This window comes from Carcharhinus amblyrhynchos, chromosome 1 (genome assembly GCF_965287045.1).
Source record: "Carcharhinus amblyrhynchos chromosome 1, sCarAmb.v2.hapA, whole genome shotgun sequence".
NCBI classification, from domain to species: Eukaryota; Metazoa; Chordata; class Chondrichthyes; order Carcharhiniformes; family Carcharhinidae; genus Carcharhinus; species Carcharhinus amblyrhynchos.
Genome location: NC_137324.1, coordinates 47,184,907 through 47,205,181, shown reverse-complemented (window position 1 = coordinate 47,205,181; position 20,275 = coordinate 47,184,907). Strand labels below are relative to the sequence as shown.

Sequence of the window (20,275 nt, the reverse complement as noted above, 5' to 3'; positions counted from 1 at the left end):
ATGCTGGCCTTCATAGCCAGGGGGATTGAATATAAAAGTAGGGAGGTCTTGCTGCAGCTGTATAGGGCATTGGTGAGGCCGCAGCTGGAGTACTGTGTGCAGTTTTGGGCGCCGCACCTGCGCAAGGATATTTTGGCCCTGGAGGGAGTGCAGAGGAGGTTTACTAGGCTGATACCGGAGTTGAGGGGATTGAGCTATGAGGAGAGGCTGAATAAACTGGGCTTGTACTCGTTAGAGTTTAGAAGAATGAGGGGAGATCTCATTGAGACGTATAAGATGATGAATGGGATGGATAGGATAGAGGTGGAGAGACTCTTCCCGCTCAAAAAAGACAGTAGGACTAGGGGGCACAGCCTCAAGATAAAGGGGAGGCGGTTTAGAACAGAGTTGAGGAGGAACTTCTTCACTCAAAGGGTGGTGAATCTCTGGAATTCTCTGCCCGTTGAAGTGGTGGAGGCTGCCTCACTAAATATTTTTAAGAAGCGGGTTGATGGGTTCTTGATAAGAGAGGGGATTAAGGGTTATGGGGAGAGGGCGGGAAAGTGGAACTGAGCCACAACAGATCAGCCATGATCTTATTGAATGGCGGGGCAGGCTCGAAGGGCTAGATGGCCTACTCCTGCTCCTATTTCTTATGTTCTTATGTTCTTATGTTTGTGTGCAATGACTGACTCCACTACCCTGTTGCGTTACAATTATTTTCCTCCTCGGATAATTATCCAATTCTCTTCTAAAGACTCCGATTAACCTGCCTCCACTAAACCCCCAGACAGTGATTTCCAAATCCTAACCACTCACAGTATTAAAAAAAAGATTATCTTCACTTCACCATCACCCCTTTGGCCAAACAGCTTGGGTGGGATTTTCCAGTCGCGTTCACCCTGAAAACTGGAAAATCTCATCCAAGGTCAATGGACCTCTCCATGATCTATCTGCCCTGCCCATTATGATTCTCATGACTGGTGGAAGGGGAAGATATGCCCCCTTAAATCTGTTTCCTCTGGTTTTGGATCATTCTGTCAATGGAAACAGTTTCTCTCTATCTACTCTGCCCAGACCCCTCATGATTTTGAACACCTCTACCAAAGCTCTACTTAATCTGCCCTTCCACAAGAAAAACAATGCCAGCTTCTCCAGACCATCCACTCAACTGAAGCCCCTCATTCCTGGAACAATTCTTGTGAACATTGCCTACAGTCTCTCTAGTGTCTTTATATCCTTCCTGAAGTGTGGTGGGCAGAGCTGGACACAATGCTTTGCTGAATCTGAATCATTACTTTATGCAGGTTTATGACAAGTTCCTTGCACTTTATTCCTCTATTGATAAAGATCTGGACCCCTTGTGCTTTACAAACAGCTTTCTCAACCTTCCTTATCACTTTCAGAGACTCATACATATTTACCATATGACCCTCTGTTCCTGCATCTCTTTTATAATTGTACATTTTATAATGCTTCCCCCTTTCATTCTTCCTATCACAATGAATCATTTCACACTCCCCTGTGTTTAATTCCCCCTGCTACTTATAGGCCATTCCAATATCTTTTGAAATATATCACTGTCTTCCTCATGTTCAAATTAAAAGTTTAAACTTTAATTATTAGTCACAAGTAAGCTTACATTAACTCTGCAATGAAATTACTGTAAAAATCCCCTATTTGCCACACTCGGGCAACCATTCGGGTACACTGAGGAAGAACTTAGCATGGCCAATGCACCTAACCAGCATGTCTTTCGGACTGTGGGTGAAAATTGGAGCACCCGGAGGAAACCCACGCAGACACGGGAAGAACGTGCAGACTCCACACAGACAGTGACCCAAGCTAGGAATTGAACCCAGGTTCCTGGCACTGTGAGGCAGCAGTGCTAATCACTGTGCCACCATGCTTGGTATCTCAGCTTGGTATGGCTCCTGTTCTGTCCAAAACTGCAAAGAACTACAAAAGGTCATGAATGTAGTCCAATCCATCATGCAAACCAGCCTCCCATCCACTGACGCTGTCTACACTTCCCACTGCCTCGGTAAAATAGCCAGCTTAATTAAGGACGCCACGTGGAAAAATATACAAAAGTGTCTGAGGTCACATACCAACCGATTCAAGAACAGTTTCTTCTCTGCTGCTGTCAGACTTTTGAATGGACCTACCTTGCATTAAGTTGACCTTTCTCTACACCCTAGCTATGACTATAACACTACAATCTGCACTTTCTCATTTCCTTCTCTATGAATGGTATGCTCTGCTTGTACAGCGTGCAAGAAACAATACTTTTCACTGTATACTAATACATGTGACAATAATAAATCAAGTCAATTCAAATCAAATCAAATGCTGCCCCAATCTTTGAGTTGTCCTCCCAAGACAAAGTCATTAATATGCATCAAGAAAAGCAGAGGTCTGATCCAGGGGAACTCCACTCTGTATCTTCCTCCAGTTTGAAAAAACAACCTTTACCAGCATTCTGTTTCTTGTCACTCAGCCTCTTTCACATCCTCACTGCTCCTGTCTCTTTCATTCCATTGTGTCTAGGTTTGCTGACAAGCCTGCTGTGTGTCACAATTGTGTGTCAGCGGTGACTCAACATTTGACAGCATCCTTACCTCTCGAGTTCAAGATAGACACTCAATGCAGTGCTGTGGGAGTACTGCACAGGAAGAGAAGCTGCCTTGTGAATCAGATATTAAACCAGGCTTCCGCCTGTCTGCTTGGGTGGATGTAAAAGATCCCATGGCACTATTGAGAGGAAGAGCAGGGGAGCTATCCCCCGGCCAATATTGATTCCTCAATCAGCAACACAAAAATGGATCATCTGGTCATAGAATTGTAGAATTCCTACAGTACAGAGGTACAGTACAGCCATTCGGCCCATTGCGTCTGTACTGACCACAATCCCACACAGACCCTCTTCCAGGTTGAATTCCTGACCAAATTTGAGAATTGGCTGCCACGTTTTCACTATCTCAATATGAGAGCTGGACGCCTCGAGTTCAATGAAGCAAATTGAATCTGGTGTTTGAGGCCTGGGGTCAGTCCAAGACTCTGACCATTGGTCTTACGTTGTCCTTGGTATTCATCGATTGGAAGTATTAGGTCCTTGCTACCTGCTTGGGACCTAGGCTTTTCATTACCTGGGCTTCAGAATGGCAGAGATGCAAAGGCTTCGGTGAAATTCTGGATGGATCCTGGAGTTTGCTCAACAACACAGTCATGGCTTTGGCATGGTGCTCCGTGAATGGTTATAGTGCCCTGCAATTCATTATGAATCATGAGCTTTGTTCCCACGTGATCATTGCCCTGATTTTGTGATAGTGGTTGGAATTTTACCGACCCACAGGAATTAGAGCGGGCGATGTGTGGACATGGAAAATTCCATTGACCTCAGGCAGGATTTTACAGTTTTGGGATGAATAAGGTTGTAACATCATGCCCATTGTCTTTTATCCTGACAGGAGTGTACAGTATATGAGCATAGAGACATTTGTCGCCTGTTATACGGAAAAATCAGAATTGCAAGCTTTTTCTTTTTGCGGTATTCATCCGCCAACATGCTCCTGAGTTCAATTCCCGCCTTGGGCCTTTGTCTGTGTAGAGTTTGTATGTTCTCCCTGTGTCTGTGTGGGTTTCCTCTGGGTGCTCCAGTTTCCTCCCACATTCTGAAAGAGGTACTGGTTAGGTGCATTGACCCGAAAAGACGCCGGAGTGTGGTGACTAGGGGAATTTCACAGTAACTTCATTGCAGTGTTAATGTAAGGCTTACTTGTGACTAATAAATAAACTTTAACTTTGAAACAGGCTGTTGTTTAATCATTTGTACTGGGGAGTATGCTGAGTTCGCCACATGACATGAAGGTTGTGCTGTATTTATGTGCTGTAATGTTTTATGTGCTGTAATTCTTGCAATTGTACAGAAGGGGTACAGCGTTAAGTACCCTTCACTTTATTTATTAGATAAGATGAGAAGTGCCACAGCAGGGTGGTGGGTGAGAGGTTTGGTGTAGAAATGGTTGGTATGGCCTTATAATTCCACATTGTGGGTGAGAAAAGTCCCCCATCAGAACTATTGGGGTCATGTTTTTCCTTTGATATTTTTATTATTTTGGGATTGAAAGGTCCTTGCTTTTTTCCTGAGGAAGTACAGACAGATTGTGTATCCTGGAAAAGACTGGGACCTTTTTATTTTGCCTTTGTCATCTGTGGTCTTGTTGGAGTGGGAGAATTAATTTTGATTTGATTTGTTTTATTATTGTCACGTATTAGTATACAGTGAAAAGTATTGTTTCTTGCATGCTATACAAACAAAGCATACTGTTTATAGAGAAGGAAAGGAGAGGGTGCAATATGTAGTATCACAGTCATAGCTAGGATGAAGAGAAAGATCAACTTAGTGCAAGGTAAGTCCATTCAAAAGTCTGATAGCAGTAGGGAAGAAGCTGTCCTTGAGTCAGTTGGTACGTGACCTCAAACTTTTGTACCTTTTTCCTGATGGAAGAAAGTGGAAGAGAGAATATGCCCAGGATGCATGCAGTCCTTAATTATGCTGGCTGCTTTGCCAAGGCTGTGGGAAGTGTTGACAGAGTTAATGGGTGGAAAGCTGGTTTCCGTAATGGACTGGGCTTCATTCATGATCCTTTGTAGCTTCTTGCAGTCTTGGGCAGAGCAGGAGCCATACCAAGCTGTGATATAACCAGAAAGAATGCTTTCTATGGTGCATCTGTAAAAGTTGGTGAGAGTTGTAGCTGACTTGCCACATTTCCTTAGTCTTCTGAGAAAGTAGAGGCGTTGGTGGGCTTTCTTAACTATAATGTCGGCATGGGAGGAACCAGTCCAGATTGTTGGTGATCTAGACACCTAAAAGCTTGAAGCTCTTGAACATTCTTACTCCGTCCCCATTGATGTAGACAGGAGCATGTTCTCCTCTACACTTCCTGACACCGATGACTATATTCTTCGTTTTGTTGACACTGAGGGAGAGATGCATGCTGCACCAGTTCACCAGATTCTCTATCCCATTTCTGTACTCTGTCTCATCATTGTTTGGGATCTGACTCACGATGGTGCTGTCATCATCAAACTTGAAAATTGAGTGGGAGGGGAAGTTGGCCACATAGTCATAGGTGTATAATGTTATGTTCTGATGCACACCTAGGTGTAGTTTTATTTATTTATTAATCATTCTCACAGGTAGGTTTATATTAATACTGAATTGAGGTTGCTGTAAAAATCCCATAGTCGCCACTCTCCGGTGCCTGTTTGGGGTACTCTGAAGGAGAATTTAGCATGGCAAGTGCACATAACCAGCACATCTTCTGGACAGTGGGTGGAAATCAGAACACCCAGAAGAATCCCAAGCAGACACAGGGAGAATATGTAAACTCTGCACAGACAGTGATCCAAGCCAGGAACTGAGCCCAGGTCTCTAGCGCTGTGAAGCAGCAGTGCTAATCACTGTGCCATCGTGCCGTTAATTTAGGTATCTAATTTGGGTATCTAACCTTGTTAGGCTGATCTTCTATTTAGGTTGGGCTGTGCAAGTAGTGGCAGTGGCTGTTTTGTTACTTGGCTCATGAAATGGAAGGTGGGCATATTAAGCTTTAAGCTATAGCTTTAAGATACTGATGGATAAACATAAGTGTAGTCCTTAAGTGAAGGTGCTAAACTGGGGGAAGGCTAATCACAACAATATTAAGCAGGAACTGAAGAATGTAGATTGGGGGCAGATGTTTGAGAGCAAATCAACATCTGGCATGTCGGAGGCCTTCAAATGTAAGTTGATACGGTTTCAGGACCGCACATTCCTGTAAGGATGAAGGATAAGTATGGCAAGTTTTGGGAACCTTGGAAAATGAGAGATATTGTGAGCCTAGTCAAAGAGAAAAAAGAAGCATTTGTCAAAGCTAGGAGGCTGGGAACACACGAAGCAAGTGTAGAATATAAGGAAAGTAGAAAGAAACTTAAGCAAGGAATAAGGAGAGCTAAAAGGGGTTACGACAAAGCATTGGCCAGCAGGATTAAGGAAAATCCCATGGCTTTTTATACATATGTAAAGAAGAAGAGGGTAGCCAGGGAGAAGGTTGGCCTATTCAAGGACAAGGGAGGGAATCTATGCATGGAGACAGAGGAAATGGGCAAGGTATTACATGAGTACTTTGCGTCAGTATTCACCAAAGAGAAGGACGTGGTGGACGATGAACCTGGGAAAGGATGTGTAGACAGTTTGAGCTTTGTTGAGGTCAAAAAGGAGGATGTATTGAGGTTCTTGAGAAACATTAAGGAAGACAAGTCTCCAGGGCCTGATGGGATATACCCCAGAACACTGGGAGAGGCAAGAGAGGAAATTGCTGGGACTTTGAGAGAAATCTTTGTATCCTCGCTGGCCACAGGGGAGGTCCCAGAGGATTGGAGAATAGCCAGTGCTGTTCCTTTGTTTAGGAAGGGTAGCAAGAATAATCTAGTGCACCATACATCAGTGGCAGGGAAATTACTGGAGAGAATTCTTCAAGACAGGATTTATTCCCACTTGTAAATAAGTGGACGTATTAGTGAGAGGCAACATGGTTTTGTGAAGGGGAGGTCATGTCTCACTAACTTGATCGAGTTTTGGAGGAAGTGACGAAGATGATTGATGAGGGTAGGGCAGTGGATGTTGTCTACATGGACTTCAGTAAGGTTCCTCACCGCAGACTGGTGCAAAAGGTGAAGTTGCATGGGATCAGAGGTGAGCTGGCAAAGTGGATACAAAACTGGTTTGGTCAAAGACGACAGAGGGTAGCAGTGGAAGGTGTGTTTCTGAATGGAGAACTGTGACAAGTGGTGTTCCTCAGGGATCAGTGCTGGGATCTTTACTGTTTGTAATATATATAAATGATTTGGAGGAAAATGTAACTGGTTTGATTAGTAAGTTTGTCGATGACACAAAGGTTGATGGATTTGTGGATAGCGATGAGGGCCATCAGAGGATACAGCAGGATATAGATCAGTTGGAGACTTGGGCAGAGAGATGGCAGATGGAGTTTAATCCAGACAAATGTGTGATAATGAATTTTGGAAGGTCTAATACAGATAGGAAATATGCAGTAAATGGCAGAACCCTTAAGAGTATTGATAGGCAAAAGAATCTGGGTGTACAGATACACAGGCCACTGAAAGTGGCAATGCAGGTGGAGAAGGTAGTCAAGAGGGCATGCAGCATGCTTGTCTTCATCGGCTGGGGCATTGAGTTTAAAAATTGGCAAGTCATGTTGCAGCTTTATAGAACCTTAGTTAGACTGCACTTAGAATATAGTGTTCAATTCTGGTCGCCACACTACCAGAAGGATGTGGAGGCTTTGGAGAGGGTACAGAAAAGATTTACCAGGATGTTGTCTGGTATGGAGGGCATTAGCTATGAGGAGAGGTTGGAGAAACTTGGTTTGTTCTCACTGGAATGACAGAGGTTGAGGGGCGACCTGATAGAAGTCTACAAGATTATGAAAGGCGTGGACAGAGTGGATAGTCAGAAGCTTTCTCCCAAAGTGGAACAGTCAATTACTAGGGGGCACAGGTTTAAGATGCGAGGGGCAAGGTTTAAAGGAGATGTATGAGGCAGATTTTTTACACAGAGAATAGTGAGTGTCTGGAACTCGTTGCCGGGGTAGGTAGTGGAAGCAGATACGGTAGTGACTTTTAAGGGGCGTTGTGGCAAATACATGAATAGGATGGGAATAGAGGGGTATGGTCCCCAGAAGGGTAGGGGGGTTTTCATTCAGTCAGACAGCATGGTCGGTGCAGGCTTGGAGGGCCTGTGCTGTAATTTTCTTTGTTCTTTATCAGGTTATTAGCATTTGTCATGTAAGGGGAAATGGGTTGAATCTCATTGATATCAAGGCTTAAATGACACTTTTGGTGTACCTAGAGAAAGGGGTAGTTTGCTTTGTTCAGTGTATCAGAGTGGTGTGAGTATTCTTGTATTCAGTAGCTTCAATTGATGCAATGTAAATGGTAGTGATGCCACCAGGAATAAATCTATTCAGACACAAGTTCACCATGTGGGCAATGCTCTGACTTGGATGGCCAACTTTGACAGATGCACCATAGAAAGCATTCTTCCGTTGTATCACAGCTTGGTATGGCTTCCGCTCTAACCATGACCACAAGAAACTGCAAAAGGTCATGAATGTAGCCCAATCCATCACGCAAGCAATCCTCCCATCCATTGACTCTGTCTACACTTCCCACTGCCTCGGCAAAGCAGCCAGCATAATTAAGGACCCCGTGCACCCCATTCTCACTTCCACCTTCTTCCATCAGGAAAACGATACAAAAATCTGAGGTCCCGTACCAACTGACTCAAGAACATCTTCTTCCCTGCTGTCATCAGAGCTTTGAATGGACCTACCTTGCATTAAGTCAATCTTTCTATACACCCTAGCTATGACTGTAAGATTATATTCTGCGCTCTCTTGTTTCCTTCTCTATGAATGATACGCTTTGTTTACATAGCATGGAAGAAACAATAATTTTCACTGTTTACAAATACATGTGACAATAATAAATCAAATCAAATCATATCATAGTCACAATTTGAGCTGATCTTCATGTTCCACTTGTGGACTAGATGACACATCTTCCCTGGCCTATTCTCAAGCAGTTGAGGATTATCCAGATTTGATGTAGGAGCATAAAAGCTGAGACTTCACCACTTGGGTCATCAAGTTTGCATTTGATGTTTCCAGTCAACCAGGATGTGTATCATTGAGAGGTGGCTTTGTTGTATGTTTGCAGGGGTTGGAGTGTGTTCCGATAAAGACATGAGAATTCAGATGAATCCATTGTTATTTTCTGATGTCTGATATCAATGTGAGTGCTTTGTTACATGTCAGACAGTAGTTTTTGTTGAGGGTGTTTTCTCCATTGACGTCAAGAGGTTTAAAATGTGCCAGCACAGGAAGCTACTGAGCTAAACATCCCGGAAATAATCCACACAGCATCCTGGCTAGATATCTATTTCTTGTTTGTGTGGCAGCCAAGTTTATCAGCAGTACCCTGCTATGTTGAGTAGATCGGGGTGAGAGAAACAGTGTTGACTCTGCGGCCTCAGTTGACACCCTCCAGTTTCCATATGAAATTCACCCCTGTCCTGACCTTAACCCAGGTGTTCAGGGTTCAGTATTCCAATGTACAGTCAAGAGTGAAGCCAAGATAAAAGCAATGGTCATGGGTGAGTGCTCAGCCACAGAACTGGACATGAAGTTCCTCCCTGGCCTTTATATTGAGGAATGCATTGAGCATTTTGGATTATCTCAAACTTAAAAAGGGTAGAATGTGAGAGACCAGTCATGAATGCACTGAAATAGTCAAGTTTAAAAGAAATTTAAAAATTGGGCATTTCAATGGTTAGCATTGAAACCTCACATCGTCAGGGATCCAGGTTCAATTCTGGCCTTGGGTAACTGTGTGGAGTTTGTACATTCTTGTACATTCTCCTTGTGTCTGTGTGGGTTTCCTCCAGATGCTCTGGTTTCCTCCCACAGTCCAATGATGTTCGAGTTAGGTTGATTGGCCATGTTAAATTGCCCCTTGGTGTTAGCAGGGTAAATATTTGGGGTTACAGGGATAGGGTCTGGGTTGGATTGTTGTTGGTGGAGGCTTGATGGGGCCAGTGGGCTCTTTCTGAACTTTATGGATTCTATGATTCTATGAGGGTTTGAGCAACAGACAAGCTCAGACATTGAGCAAAGTCAAGGAATGTTACGGAAGTAATCTAGGAGGCCCTAGTGATGGTGCAAATTAGAGATCAGACAAAACATGACACCAGGGTGCCAAACAACAAGCTTAATCTCAGAACGGTTGGCATGGTGGCACAATGATTAGCACTGCTGTCTCACAGTGCCAGGGGCCTGGGTTTGATTCCAGCCTGAGGTCACTGTTTCATGTTCTGCCTGTGTCTGCATGGGTTTCTTCTGCATGTTCCTGTTTCCTCCCACACTGCCAAGACATGCAAGTTAGGCTTATTGGCCGTGATAAATTGTCCCTTAGTGTCGGGGATCTAGGAGGGTAAATATGTGGGGTTACAGGGATGGGACATGGGTGGGGTTGTTGTCGGTGCAGGCTTGATGGACCAAATGGCCTCCTTCTGCAGTGTAGCTTCTATGATTGTAGGATTCTTCCAAGAGAATGGTGCTGGGGAGAAGTTCAGCATTATTAGTTAGGAGTTTAGAGTAGGAACCGGAAATAGTGTTTAATAGGAGGAAATTGTTGATAGATTGTTAGATTGATAGACAGATTGTTGGTTAAATATTTACATTTAATAAAACCTTCTTTATTTGAGTGGATTGTTTTAAAAAGTAAAGTGCCTCCCCATAAAATCCACCTGTGTGTTATCCCTTCAGAAGAGTCTTTACAATTGAAATGGAAGTGATTGGCTGACTTGTCAATCGACCTGTGCACTTTGCTTGTGGTGATAAAAATTGAGTGAAGTTTTGCAGCTTATTATCAGTATCTTGCCACTAATTCTCCACTTCAACATTAGCCAAACCCCACAATGAGTTGAAAATAATCCTGATCTAAATTGTATCACAATCGTTGTCCTTTATTTTATTTTGGGGAAGCTCAATTTAACCAGATAAATCTATCAGCCCAATCGTAAGTATATATATTCTGAAATGAAATCATTATGGTATTCCTGTAAGTTTTCTTTCAGCATGAGTCAGGGGCTTTTCAGTCTAATAGGCTATCCAAAGAAGCTCGTCCTGGTGAAAAGGATCTCACTATGCCCCAGTGCTTCAGGCAAGAATGGTGCCAATGACCTTCAAAGTAAGATTAAAGGAAATGGATAAGGCTATTTAGCCTCTTGAGCCTGTTCATTCTACAAGATCATGGCTAATGTGTGACATAACAACAACCTAGAAGGTCTAAGGCAGCCAATGTATAGGAACACTACTACCTTCAATTTCCCTTCCAAGGCATGCACTACCCTGACTTGACACTATATCACAGTTCCTTCACTGTCACTGGGTCAAAATCCTAGAATTCCCTCCTTAACAGCATTGTGGGTGTACCTACACCACATGGGCTGCAGCGGTTCAAGAAGGCAACTCGCTCACCACCAGCTTATCAAGGACGATTAGGGATAGACAATAAATGCTGTCCTAGTCAACGACACCCACATCTTAGGAAAGTATAGAATAAAAGATCACATTTGTCCAACTTTGTAACAAATTCTTTAATATCTTTCAAAAACAAGAATCTGTGAATCTCAGATTTTAAATTTATAATGGATCTATCAATTACCATTTGTGGAAGAGAGTTCCACACTTCTACCACACTCTGGCTGGAATTTTACCAGCATGCCAGGCCCAATTCCAGGGACGATCGAGGCTCGGGGAACGGCATTCTCCTTTGGCCTCGAGCAGTATCGTATGAATGTTGGGCGGACGTGCTGGTAAAATTTCTCCCTTTTGTGTATATAATTATTTTCTCATTTGGACCCCAGGAAGGTCTGGCTCTAATTATTAGACTTCTCCTCAAAGTCCTGGATTCTGAACTAGTGGAAATAGATTCTCTTTGTCTACCCAAATTGTTCCTCTTAATACCTTGAAAACTTCAATCAAATCACCACTTAATCATCTAGATGCCACAAAATAAATGGCCAGTTTGTGTAATCTTTTCTCATAAGCTAACATTTGCAGCCCAGGTATCATTCTAATAAACCTATGTTATACTCCTTCCATTGCCAATTTACACTTGCTCAGCTTTGGAGTCCAAAGCTAACCAAGGCTTTGGATAGCTGAAACATGACTTCTACCCCCTATATTCCATTTCTCTAGATATAAATCTCAATCTCAGGACACAACTTCAAGCTGAAGGGACAATCCTTTAAAACAGAGATGAGGAGGAATTTCTTCAGCCAGAGGGTGGTTAATCTGTGGAACTCTTTGCCACAGAAGGCTGTGGAGGCTAGGTCATTGAGTGTCTTTAAGACAGATATAGATAGGTTCTGATTAATATGGGGATCAGGGGTTATGGGGAAAAGGCAGGAGAATGGGATGAGAAAAATATCAGCCATGATTGAATGGCGGAGCAGACTGTTTGGGCTGAGTAGCCTAATTCTGCTCCTATGTCTTATGGTCTTATGGTCTAAAGCATCACTTCCTGTTTATGGTCTTATGGTCTAAAGCATTAATTCCTGTTTAAGACATTTATTTAATGATTTATGTACTTGAGTCCCAAGTCTGTTTGAATTTCTACTGTTTCTAGCTTTCATCATTTAAAAAGGAAACATGCTGCAACATCAAGGGACTGCCTTTGGCTCACCAACAACAGCAACAAAAAGAACTGGTATTTATAACTTAATTAATCATCCCAGGGGCATTATAAAATGAAACATGGTCCTGAGTCACATTAGTAGATATTAGATGGTCATGAGCTTAGTCAAAGAGCTAGGTTTTAAGGAGTATCTTAAAGAACAAAAATCAGTTAAAGCTATGGAGAGTTTTAATTCTGAACTTATGGCTCAGGCAGCTGAAGGCTTTTCTTAAATTCATTCGTGGGACATGGATGTTGTTGACTGGCTAACAATTATTGCCCATCCTTAGTTGCCTGAGGGCAGTTAAGAGTCAACCACATTACTGTAGTTCTGGAGTCACATATAGGCCAGACCAGGGAAGGGTGGCAGATTTCCTTCCCTAAAGGACGTTAGTGAACCAGATGGGTTTTTCTGACAGTCGACAATGGTTTCATGGTCATCAGTAGATTCTTAATTCCAGATTTTTTTTATTGAATTCAATAAAATGGCAGGATTCGAACACAGGTCCCCTGAACATTAGTTGAGTTTTTCAATTAATAATCTTGTGATAATAGCACTAGGCCTTCACCTCTCCTAGCATGGCCACCAATAGTAAAGTAAAGTTTATTTAACTTAAATAAAGTAAAGTAACATTTATTTATTAGTCACAAACAAGCTTAAATTCTCACTGCAATGAGGTTACTGTGAAAATCCTCTAGTTGCCACACTCTGGCACCTGTTTGGGAACATTGAGGGAGAATTTAGCATGGCCAATTCACCTAACTTGCACATCTTTTGACTGTGGGAGGAAACTGGAGTCCTTGGAGAAACCCACACAGACACAGGGAGAATGTGCAAACTCCACACAGACAGTGACCCAAGCCAGGAATCGAAACCAGATCCCTGGTGCTTGAGGCAGCAGTGCTGACCACTGTGTCACTGTACCACCCTACATTGGAGCAATTGCAATCAGGGATGCTCAAGAGGTCAGAATTAGAGGAGTACTAATTTCTTGAAGGTTTGCAAAGTTGGAGGTGGTCAAAGAGAAAGTGAGGGGTAAGACCATAAAGGCAATAGAAAATAAAGGTGAAGATATTAAAATCATGGTGTTGTTCAGCTGGAAGCCAGTGTACTTTAGCAAGCAAAAAGGTGTTGGGTGAATGGGTTTTGATGCAAGTTAGCACATAGATGCTGGAGTTTTGGATGGCCTCAAGTTTATGGAGAAAAGAGCATCAGATGGCAGTCAAGTGTGTGTTAGAAAAAGTTTGGGAGCGACATAGGCATGCGTGAGGATTTCAGCAGCTGTTGAGGCAGGGCACGGCATGACTATTTTTGAAGTGGCAATAGGTAACCTTAGGGATGTGGGAGGTAAGTAGTAAATGTAGTTGGAAACTTACCTTAGGATCAAACATGACATCGTGGGTGGAATTTTACTGGCACATCTGCCCGAGGTTTGTACGATCCCACCTGAGGCCAATGGAGAATGCTGCTCTTTGAGCCTCACCTGCTCCCGGAATCGGGACAAGCGTGCTGGTGAAATTCCAGCCCAAGTTTGCAAACAGTCTGGGTCATCCTCAGACAGTTGGCCAGGGTAAGGGCAGGGGTCAGCAGCTAGGGAGCAAAGTTTGTGATGTGGTTTGAAGGAAATGGGTTCAACTTTCCCAGTATTTCTTTGGAGGAAATGCCTGCACACGCAATACTGGAAGTCAGACATGTTCGGCCCTATTTCCCATATCCTGAGGCTATGACGTCATTCTAGACCCTCCAGCAGAGGAAACAACATTACGCATCTAGTCTGTTCAGTGCTGTCAGAATTTTACATATTTCAATTAGATCTCCTCTCATTTTTCTAAATTCCAGTGAATTCAGACCCAGTTGACACAATCTCTCCTCATTCAACAATCTTGCAATCCCAGGAATCAGTCTGGTGAACATTCACTGCACCTTCTCTACAGCAAGCATATCCTTTCTTAGATAAGAAGTCCAAAACTGCACACAATACTCTTGCTGTGGTCTCACCAAGGCCCTGTATAGCTGCAGTAAGACATCCTTGCTCCTGCACTCAAGTCCTCTCAGTGAAGGCCAACATACCATTTGCCTTCCGAGCTTAAGTGTTGTAAGCTACAGGGTTACGGCAGGGTGGGATTAGAAAGGGCACCTGAGTGTCCTCGGGCTGGATGTCCTCCTTCTATGCCTTAGATTACAAGAGGATGGGCTGGTCAGAAGGCCTGATCAGTGGTAAATGGAATTCAACCCAGATAAGTATGAGGTGATGCTCTTGGGCAAGACAGGCAAGGCAAGGGAATACATGATGAATGGCAGGACCCTAGGAAGCACTGAAAAGCAGAGAGACCTTGGTGTGCATTTACATCAGTCCCTTAAGGTAGCAGGATTGAATCTGTGAGTGAGTCTGAATGGCTGAATGTTTGTGTGAGTGTGTGTGTGAATGAGTGTGTCGTGGTGGGTGAGCCTGTGTGAGTGTATGTGAGCCTAGGTGGCCAAGTGTGTTTAATTGAGTTTGTGTGAGTGAGTCTGGGTGGATGAATGAGGGTGTGAGTGGATGAGAGTGAGAACCCTGAGGCTGGGAATGAGGTGGACATACTTACACTTACACCCACGGTCTCTGCCCTCTGCCCCCTAGGCAGGCCAAGAAAGGAGGAAAACCCTGGCACCCTGCTTAAATCAATGCTTTTGCATGAACTCTGCCAAGGCCAGGTTACACTCCATGCCATCAGTGGAGAATGCAAGGTCGGTTGGTGCTCATTACCTCGGCCCCAACTCCCTCCCCCTTCCCGGGTGACCAGGACTTGGGGCCTAGTCTGTCACTCTCTAGCTCTCTCTGGCTGAAAAGATCTTATCAGTTGCCTCTGCTGCTTGGTACTTTTTAGTGGTCATTTCAATAATTACTTATTTTAAAATAATCAATTTATTGCTTTGACATTGATTTTTGTTTTGGAAAAATTTCATGTTTAATGTCATGTCAAATCTTATCTTGCCGAAATTTGCTCATCAGCCTTTTGAGTGAGAAAAACATTGAAATGTGCCTTCTCACATGAAAAGCTTAGACAAGACTGTATTAACAATCAGTGCTTTCAGAACAAATGCATCCTGTTGTGTATGCTCCTTTTAAAGTTGCCCTGGAAACCAACTTACAATGTAAACTACATGAGTGGAAGCCAGCATTTACCAACCCTTCAGGAAGTTGTTCCTCACTATAAATAAACACAAGCACATGTTGACAGGAGTGTAAAATTCCTGTACCTGACACCAAGCCTGTTTTCATTTACAAAACATTAAAGATTACGATCAAAGTCCATCACTGCTCAAGAAGGGAGATCCAAGGACAGCCAGTACTTTGCAATAACTGACCTTGTGGCCAGAGCCAAAGAAGAAGTGAATATGAGCCTCCAATGTCTTTCACTGAGCATAAACCTCTCGCTGGGAATCACACAAACTGATTTTATTTTATCAACAATAATAAGCAACCAACACACAGCACCCATTAGAAATGGGGGAGCTCAATGTTGCCAGCCATTAATTAAGTAACTTGTTGGACAGTTTGAACTGTATTCCTTTCATAAAATGCTTGACTAGTTTCTAAAGTGTCATTATATTAAATATCACTGGCCTTCTCAAGGATGATGTGGAGATGCTGGCGTTGGACTGGGGTAACCACAGTAAGAAGTCTGACAACACCAGGTTTAAAGGATAACATAACAGATGGTAATCGACATAAACAACAACTTTCATTTATAAAGCACCTTTAAGGTAGAAAGACATCCTGAGTTGCTTCACAGAAGCTTAATTAGACAAAAAATCAATGCCAAGTCAAAGCAGGGGACAACCTTTAACATTGCCTCCCAAAGACCTCTTTCTTGGTAGGAGTACATTTCAACTCTGAAAGCTACATTGTTGCCAGCAACATTTAAAGGGGCATTCTTCTCCATTATCAAGTGTTTGCTGAAATCTTTCATTTGAAGCACTGCTATCTTGATTAGATCAAAATGTATCATTACATCATGTGTCGTGATATGATCGCAGCGAGTAAAAACTACTGAAAATTTTTATCAGGCTGTTTTCCTTTCCAAAGCAAGGTTGTCTTACGGACATTATTAGTTACTTCAACGTGTACACTGTGCATGACTAAAGGTACCTTTACACAGAGACTCATTTAATTCAGACTGCTTTCGAGTCTGCATCCCACATTTAATAGATCTGGCTCCTTAGTCAAAAGATGGAATCATAAACAGAATTTTGTGTTGGCCTGAAATGCTGCTACAAAGCTATGGGATCCAGATTTAGCTTTGTAAACACAGGAAGCCACAGCACGGATGTAGTATCCAGGAATCTAAACCAAACTGATGCCAGTGTAGAACATGGATGTATTTAATTCTGGGATAAAGTTTCCAGAATAAATAATAGTGGAGTACATGCTATACAATAAAAACGTTGTGCTTACCAGAGATTGCTGCTGCTTTTATATTCCTTCTTGGGCTGTGTGTGACACTCGTAAGGTCAGTTTTTATTCCCCGTCGCTGGTTCACTTTCAGAAGGTGTTGCTGGACCATCTCCTTAAACCATTGCAGCCCTTGGGGTAAAGGTCATATCTTAAAATTCAGCATCATGTAACGTTTCCCAAGATCACTACAAAATTTCTGTCCAACCAGAGCTTCTGTTTGACTGACGGCAGGGTCATTCGGGAGGTGATAAGAGCAACATCTGGAACTACATTATCTGTGAGCTGATCTCCTTCACTGAAATGTATAAACAAAGCCTATCCAATACCAACAAAAGTTCATCAATCAACATGGCCCTTAATGTAAACATGGCTATAGCTCAAGAGTAGAACAAAAATATTGGACAAGTATATATCATTTGTGAGAAAGCAACTAAACCAAAAACCTCATCTTCTTATGAGCTCATCGCATACCATAATGATAACTTCTTGTTTCTGTCCTGTTCAGGAAATTATGCACAGTTATTTGAAACAAATTGATTTGATTCTACTTTCTGCTTGACAGACTATAATACTGCTTAGGGAGAAAGTTGTTGTTCCAAGACCTCCAGAGACTTAACCACAACTGTGGAATTTTTAGGCTTTGCATGCAAGTAGAACAAAAAAACCTCTCAAGATTTCAGAATACCAGCCCTACCCTATAACCATTACATTGAATTACATTGAATACACAGCAAAGAAAGAGACTACTTGGCCCGAGCTGTTCCTGCCAGTGTTCCTGCGCCATTCCAGCCTCTTTCATCCTTCTTCATCAATATAAGCCTCTATTGCCTTCTTCCGCGTTTGTCAATCTAACTTCCCCTTAAATGTAGCTTTCCTACTGAGCGTATATGGGGTGTCAGGGAGGGGTAATATCTCTAGTGGGAGAACATGTCGCGTCCTTTCAGGGCGGTTTGTCCATCCTTTGTCCCCACCTGGCACTCAGCTCTCACCTGTGGCTCCCCATAGCTGTTTGCATGCGACAGTGGCCACACCCCGGGCAACGGCTTCGACAAGCCAGCTAAACCAGGTGAGGGTAGCCGACAGGTCTCAACCCTCAGTAAGATAGGGAGATGTCTATCCCAGCATGTGAAGACATATTCCAGCGGATTGAGCAGACAAGACAAATGGAAGGTCCAACGGTCAAGAAGGCGGTCTCTGCAAGCATTGTGGAACACAAAGAGCAGGACAAGATACAGAAGACATCCTGGTCATCCACTGCGCCTAGTCCCGTCTCCAGCCGTCTTGACTCTTGTCTTGCCAATGGATCCAGATGGGAATTGGGAAGCAAGAGTGAGGCTGACACTACACAAGTCTCCCTCACTTTAATCCAAATCAAGCGTTAGTCTCAACACCATCATCATCATCATCATCAGTTGTCTGTCCAATATTTAAGTCACAGGTAGATAGATTTCTGATCAATAAGGGAATTAAGGGTTATGGGGAGCAGGCGGGTAAGTGGAACTGATCCACTATCAGATCAGCCATGATCTTATTGAATGGTGGGGCAGGCTTGAGGGACTAGATGGCCTACTCCTGCTCCTATTTCTTATGTTCTTATGTTCTTATACATGCCAGGACATTCTGTACCCGAATTGGCCTGATCAGTCATCTTCGGACACACCGCAACCAGCTTCAAATGACTAATAGTGTCAAGGTCCTCGTCGATGACTATGGATGAACAACACCTTTACTACTTGCTATACCTTCTGACTCCCCCCTTCCTGACACCGGGGCATCTCAGGGGCAGGGGGATGAAGAGGGTGCTATGGAAACATCCCAGATGCCTGGAAGCAGACCAGGGCCCTCGAGGTCCAGGAGGATGTCCCTATGCACATCACAGGCCATGAGGCATGGTAGGCAACTGGCCCCTCCGCTTCTGATACACATTTTGGGGAGTCACTGAGACATAGTGGTCGCCCAGGTAAGCTTAGGAAGTTGTAGTTGCACTGAGATGGCACAGGTGAAGGGCTTCACTAATTAGAAAGATATTTAAGCACTTTAATATTTTCTGTCCACAAGTTTTTATGTTAGAGTGTCATATTTAAATACCTTTATTGCAATTAAATGTTTTTTCACCACCCACCTGTAACTAATTTGTCTCGAATAGGAATCCTCTTCCATTGATGATTGCTGGAAGGGTGCTTCATGTTGATGTCAGCTGGGGAGGCCCCTCAGTGCTGTGTCACTGAGAAAGAGAAGTCATTGGTTCCCCACAGGCTCCTGTACCCCACCCCACCTGCCCAGGGCCCTGGGGGTTTCAGATCCTTTTTTGTAAACTTTATCCCAATACAATCAAATCAAATCCAATTCAGAGTCCCAACAAGTTGGGACATTCCCGATCCAAGCTGACAAGACAGGGCTTTCACCTCCTGTCTTGGGCTTGATCTACATGATCCAAGCTGATTGGAGTAGGTGTAGATCCTCCTCCAAAGCTTGATCTCATTTGCATTTTAGCCAAAAGTCCGAATGCCGCTTGGAAAAATTGCTTCAAATGAAGCTAAGATGTAGGCTATCGACTTCAACCAATCACAGCATGTCAATACTACACTTGATCTTAGCCAAAAGGCCGAGAAGCGCTCACTACACAGGCATGGACTCAGATGCTAGCGTGCATGCGGAGCACAGGTAGGAGTCAGGCTAGATTGCATCAGGGCATCATCATAATGGTGCTTAGTGAGTTATCATCAACCTCCCGCCTGCCAAAATACCCACTAACACAGAGTACTCAGGCGCAGGTGTGACAATGTTGCATGATATAGAAGGAATTTTGAGGGGGGGTGGTGGTGAAGGGGGGATGGGAATGGAAACCACAGACACAAACCCCTAGCGAGTGAACTGCTTGGAGATTAGGGCCTCCCTTGCCACTCTCGTATGCCTCATTTGGTCTGCCAGCCCTCCAGCACCCGGTTGGTGTTCCTCGGCATGCTGTTCCTCCTCTACCTGCTGGTCATCCTCCCCAGTGATGCCTGGCTGGCCAGCCTTCTCCTCCTCCCCCCCTCCAAGAGATCATCTCTCTGTACAGCCAGATTGTGCGAGGCACAGCACTATACAAAAAGAGTTCACTGCGTTGTACTGGAGGGCCCCGCCAGAGTGGTCCAGGCACCAGAATTGATCTTGAGGAGCCCACTGCACTTCTCTGCTATTGCGCGGGTGACTACATGGGCCTCATTATAGGGGGTCTCCGCCTCAGTCACAGGCCTCTGCACAGTCATCATCAGCCATGCTCGATGCGGGTAACCCATATTACTCCCAAGCCACCCTCGCAGCCTGAGCTCCTCCTCAGATGCCTCCAGGATGAAACTGTCTTGCATGCTGTCTGGATTTCTTGCACAGACATACATAATGTTCATGTTATGGTCGCACATGAGTTGAACATTAAGGGAGTAAAACCCCTTTCTGTTGATGAATCTCCGCAGATTCTGCAGGGGGGCTTTGAGAGAGATGTGTGTGCAGTCAATGGTCCCCTGTATGTTAGACATCCCCACAGTGGCTGCGAATCCTGCAGCTCGGGCTTC

At 43.8% G+C, this 20,275-nt stretch overlaps 1 non-coding gene across 1 annotated transcript; it reads right to left on the bottom strand.

Annotated features, from left to right (window-relative positions):
• Nucleotides 1-19,147: 19,147 nt before the first annotated feature.
• On the bottom strand, nucleotides 19,148-19,338 carry LOC145350997 (U2 spliceosomal RNA). Its single transcript, XR_013888290.1, has one exon. It is a non-coding gene; the product is annotated as a U2 spliceosomal RNA (small nuclear RNA).
• Nucleotides 19,339-20,275: the final 937 nt, after the last annotated feature.